Genomic DNA, 6287 nt, shown 5'->3' with positions numbered 1-6287 from the left:
CTCTTAAGTAGTAGCTTTTAAAGCTTAAGACCTTAATAGCTCCCTTAAGGGGCTATATAACTAACCGTATTAAGAGGACCTATATAGTATACTTAGGAGCCTTTTTTACTAAGAACCTACTAGCTTCTTTATAGCTAGCTAAGTAAGAAGAAATCCTTAAGGAAGCTAACTAATACTTCTTAATAAAAGCTCTTTCTAGCTAGTAGCTATAGGATATATCTCTACTAATAAAGCTTATTAGTAATAGTTACTTAACTATCTTTTAAGAAGCTAGCTAAGAACTAAATAAAAAGGCTCTTAGAGTATAATATTAAGTCGTCTTATTCCTTTATAGCTAGTACTCGACCTAGACGGTTCGACCTATAACCCTTATTACTATAGCCCCCGCTACTATAGCTATTACTCTTTTAGCTCCTCCTTTATCGAGAGCCTTAATATTATCTTTAACTATAGCTATAGCTTTAGCCTTAGCTCTACCTCTTACTCTAGGCCCGGCCCCGGTCCCGTTAGTTAGACCGGCCTAACTAGTCCCTTAATAGACCTTTTAGTCCGTTAGTAGAAAAATTAAGGAACTAGTTAAAATTAAACCTCCTTATTAAAATTAGTAATAAGGGGTAAAAAGGGGGGGTTTTTAAGCAGACTTTTTAGAAAGGGACAAGGACTCCTTAAAAAAACAACGTATAAAAAAGAATCGACCTACCTACTAAGTATATAAAAAGCCCTATTAGCTAGAAGGCTACTAATAGGTCTTTAAGTAAAACCGACCTAAAGGAATTAACCTTTTAAAGAGGCTATAAGAAATAGTATAATAGTCTCTTAAGGAGGAACCCTTGTTATAAAAGAAGATAAATAAGATTTAGGTTACTAAGAAATAATAACTAACGCTACTACTCTTATTTAAGCCGTAAATATAAGGAAAAATCGTTAGTATAGTAAATCTAGCCTTTATCTTCCTTATAGATTAATAAGGCTAAGACTAACCGTTAGAGCCCTCCGATTATCTCCTATAAAAATCAGCTATCCTTAACTCTAGTACTTCGCTTAATATTTATAATATACTCTTACGATTCTAGTCCTTTAAGAAGGTATAAAGGGAATACCTTATTACTAGGGAGTTAACTATATAGATAGAGGGATATAGAAGGGTGAATTTTATAATAAAATTACTTAATAGGTTACCCTCGTAGTATAGTAGTTATATACCTAGGAAGCCTACTAGCTATAACGCTAGAGTCGGTTCGAATCCGGCCGGGGGCACGATTAATTTTTAGTTAGACTAGTAGACTACGCTAACCTACTTATTAATTAGCTAGTTAGCGCTTCTAGAAGCGCTTATAAATATACTAGCAGTCTAGCCCCGCTATAAGTAGGCCGGCCTAGACCTTACCTACCTAGACCTAGCGACGAATTCGTTAGGACCTCCCCCTAACCCCGGTCTAGGCCCCCCGACCGGGAAAATAAAAACCTAGGGCCGATACTAGTAACTTAATAAGTATAGCGCGAAGCCGGTACGATAACCCGACTACCGGCCCGGCTAAAGGCCGGCATTAATAAAAAAATAGCCTGCTAAGCCTTATAGCGGAAAAACAAAGCAGAGCCTAGGAAGATATTATTATAGGATAAGGTTAGAGATAATTATATAATTAACTATTAACTATTAACTAAAAACGCTCGTACTACTAATTAACGCTATATACCCCGCGTATATAAAGGAGTTACTTTCTAAGGTTACTTTATAGTAGGGCTAATACGATTCCGACTAACTATAACGATACTTAAGATAGCCGGCGTAAGATTCCTATATATTATAACCGCGACCTAGTATAAGGGCGGACTAGCTATAAAAGAGGGGAGGGTTTTCTTTTAGGCACTCTAGTTTTTCCCTCCTATTTAACGTTAAAGTTCTAGATACCTTTAGATAGGTTACTAGTATAATCTTAATAATAATAATAATAATACTTAATAGGTTATAATAACCGGTGTTATTCCTAAGGGATAAACCTATCGAGGGGTTTATATTAGCAGATATAATAGGGCGTGGTCTAAGCAATAATATATATATTACGTTAGTAATAAGTTAGAGGTCGTAGACCGTAGACTATAACTAGGTAATTAAAATTAGAGATAGAATCGTAATAAAGATCTATATTAAAAGCTATCGAGCTATCTATCTAAAGGAGTGTTCTATTCCTTCCTTATATATCTCGAGAGCTTCCTTAGATCGCCGAGAGTACTAGGTAATCCCGTCGCCTAGGAGCGCTAGGGCGCTAGAGCGATCTTACGATCCTAGCTATAGAGCGTTAGAGCGCTAAAGTAACCCGTCGCTTTAAACTTAATTAGCCCGTCGGTCCGTTTAATGTTCCTTGCTTCCTACGTTACGTGTCCTCGTAATATATACTAGTCTCCGCGGTTCGCTAGACTATAGTCGTAATAGGATACCTCCCCTCCTTTTAGTCTTACCCTTAAGACCTACTACCTTAGCCGCCGTATATAAATATACCCTTATCGCGTCGTGCGTAAGTATATTATTCCTTATTCCTTTATCCTTTTAGGATATACTACTAATAGTATATCTAGTTATATTTAAAAATCCCACTCTCGTAATTCCGATAAATCGCGTTAACGATCGGAGCTAGCATCCTAGACCGAGATCTACGGTATTAAAATTATACCTTACTCCTATTATTTTCGGTTAGGCCTAACTTATAAGGTCGGCGAGCGTTCTAATCGGTATTCCGAATATACCTCTATAGGCCGTTCTTATAATAGGTATAATATAGCGTCCGCCTATTTATTTTATCCCTTTCCTTCCTTATCGTTCTTTTTCGCTAATATTCCTTCTTTTTCTAGTTTATTATATTATAAATTAATAGTAAAAGATTAATTCGGACGAACGGAAAGTAAAGGAAGCGTTAAAGGAAGCGATAGCTCGCCTAGCTCGGATTAAGAAATAGAAGCGTTTCCTAAAGGACCGAGGTAGTAAGTTATTTTAGCGGGGTATATAAGCTATTAATAAAGAAGATAATATAACGCGTTCTTCTTAAGACGAATTGGTTCGTTTATTAAATAAGGAAACTATTACTATTAGTAAGGTTTAATCGTTTAGTGCCTTAGACGTATTAGACTAGGATGCTATTCTTAGTAACCCTATATTTCTAAGCGAGGGTTCGCTTAGTAGAACTATCGGAGTAGAGAACTATAGTAGGTTAAGTGCTTAAGTAGTTCCTAGGTATTTTCCTCTAGTCCGTATCCCTTCTACTTAATAAGGTATTCTTATTACTAACCTTATTTTCTTATATCTAGTATTTATTCTACTTTATATTCTTAATCGTCGTCGACTTCGATTTTTTCCTATAGTTTAGCGTTTTATAGCGCTAGTTCTAATAATAAGATATAAAATATTAGGTATATCTATATTATTATTAGTAGCGAAAGTTTATAGTTAACTTTTAAAATAGTTTTCTTAACCTTAAACGGTCTAAGTTTCTTAAAATCTAATTTATTACTTAGTTATTTTATTTTAATATTTCGTTGTATAAGGTAGACTATATCCCCTTTTTAAAAGATTAGCCCCTATAATCTTTTCCGATTATAGTAAGTAGATATTCGTTCTCTAACAAATTAAAGTTCTTTTTATATTTCTTTATATAATTTTCGTAGTTAATTTACTTATAGTATCGCTCGTTCTACTTATAGTCCTTATTAAGTAACCTTAAATACTTCTAGGTTATATCTATAATTAGCGTATACTAGTAAGAGCTTAGTTATTTCCGTAACTAAGCTATTATAAGCTAGTTACGCTATTAGTAGCTATTTAACTTAATTGTTTTATTCGTAGCTAATATAGTATCGTAAATATTATTTAAGCGTTTAGTTAAGTCGTTCCGTTTATCTATCTATTTATAAGTAATAAGCTATACTAAGCTTATATTTCGTCCCTAATTATACTATAAGAGCTTACTAAAACTTAGCTATAAATATACTTCCTCTATTAAAGATAATCTTATTTAGTAGTCCGTAATTGCTAATAATAGTTCGTAGGAATATATATACTAGCTCTTTTATATTACTTACTTCTTTATATAGTAAGAAGTACCTATACTTCGTTAGTCTATCGGTAATAACGAATATACTATTATACTTAATATTAGTTATAGGTTCTTTTAATAGTAGTAGCTTTATAATATAGTCGAAAGCTATTAAATCCTATAGTTTCTCTAGTACTAGTAGCGGTTATAATTCTCTATATAGCTTATATCGTTTAGCTTTACTTTATATATAAAGTTTATAGTCTTTAATAACTTATTATACTACTTCTTTAAGCTATAGGAAGTTATATTATTATTTAATCCGTTTTATTATTCTTTGGATTCCCTAGTATCTATATATTAAATATTCGTATATATCTTATATAACTTTATCTTATAATTCTAATAGTATCTAGATTTTATTTTTATATATTAGAACTTCTAAATATTCTATATCGTATTCGTTTAGTACTTTATATTCTTTTATCTATTTTAAGATCTTCTAGTATATTAAGTCGTCGGGTTATACTTTAAATATTATATTTAGCTATCGTTACTAGTAGTTCCCGTTTTCGTTGATTTCTAGGAGCTATCCTTTTACTATAGGTGCTCCTATATTATAGTTACTTCGTCGACTAAGGGCATCCGCTCGACCGTTTTCTATTCCTTTTCTATAGATTATTTCGTAGTCGAATTCTAATAAGTATTCGGCCTATTAAATCTATTATCTATTTAACTATTACGTTATTATAAAATATAAGATATTCTTATAATCTATATAGACCTTAACCTTATATTTACTTCCGAGAAGGTAGTATCGAAATTCCTTAAAAGCTTAAATAATTACGAGGAATTCTTTATCGTAGATAGGGTAATTAAGTTCTACGCTATATAGCTTTTTCGAGTAGAATATAATTAGTCGTAGTCTTCCTTTATCGTCCTTTTATCCGATTTATGCTCCTAGAGTAAAGTCTAATATATTAGTTTCGAGTTTAATTTATCGTTCTAGATCGAAGGTAGTTAAGACTAGTTCTTACGTAATCGTAGTCTTAATATATTCGAAAGCTTCGTTAGCTTTATCGTCCTATATAAATTCTTTTTCCTTCTTCGTTAAGTTATATAGTAGTGCTACGATCTTTCTAAAATCTTTAATAAATCGTTAGTAGTAATTTATAAATCCTAGGAAACTTTATATGTCTTTAACGTTCTTTAGCGTTAGCTATTCTTTAACTAAGTTAATCTTATTTTATTATATCCGTATCTCTCTTAGTAAGATCGTATATCTAAGGAAGTCTACTTCCTATATATAGAACTTACTTTTCTCTAGTTTAACTAGTAACTTCGTATTCTAAAGTACGCGGAGTACCTTATAAACGTATTCCTTATATTCTTCTAAGGTGTCCGAGAAGATTAGGATATTATCTAGGTATACTACTATAAAGATATCTAAGTATTCGCGTAGGATATTATTAATTATCCGTTAGAAGGTAGCTAGTATATTTATAAGTTTAAATAGTATTACTAGATATTCGAATAGTCCGAATTTTATTTTAAAGGCTATTATCTATTTATATCCCTTTTTTATACGTATTAAGTTATAGGCGCCTTTAAGGTCGAGGGCTATAAACTATTTTTTACTATATAGTCGATCTTATAGTTCCGATATAAGCGGTAATAGTATTCGGTCTTTTATTATAATATCGTTTAGGCGTCTATAGTTAATAACTAGTTATAGCTTACCGTTTTACTTTAGAATAAATATAACTAGATAGCCTACTTCGGATATTAATATTTATATATATCCTTTTCGTAGATTCTCGTTAAGGTAGTCGCGTAGCGTTTATAGTTACTTTTCGTTTAGGTTATAAATCTTATAGAATATCGGCGTTATTCTATCTTTAAGATAAATCTTATAGTCCTATTAACTATATTCGGGTAACCCTATCTTAAGTTCTTCCTTAAAGAGTTTATTATATTTCTAGTATTCTTAGGGGATATTCTTTATTTTATCGTATAGGCTTTATTCTTTCTCTTAAGAGCTAGTTTCTTTTAACTCGAGCTCTTTATTAATTTATTTAAGGTCTTTCCTTAGAGTAGTAATAACTCTTTAGATCTTTATATTATATCCTTTATTTTATTTATATCGGATACTAGGTTATATAGCCGTATTAGTTAGTACGTAGGTCTTATTAGTCGATTTTATTATATCCGCCGGTTCGGTTACTATTTTCGTTTATATCGCTAAAGCCTATAATAATT

This window comes from Hirsutella rhossiliensis, assembly GCF_020360975.1.
Source record: "Hirsutella rhossiliensis strain HR02 chromosome Unknown scaffold00001, whole genome shotgun sequence".
NCBI lineage: Eukaryota > Fungi > Ascomycota > Sordariomycetes > Hypocreales > Ophiocordycipitaceae > Hirsutella > Hirsutella rhossiliensis.
This window is presented reverse-complemented; position numbering follows the sequence as displayed.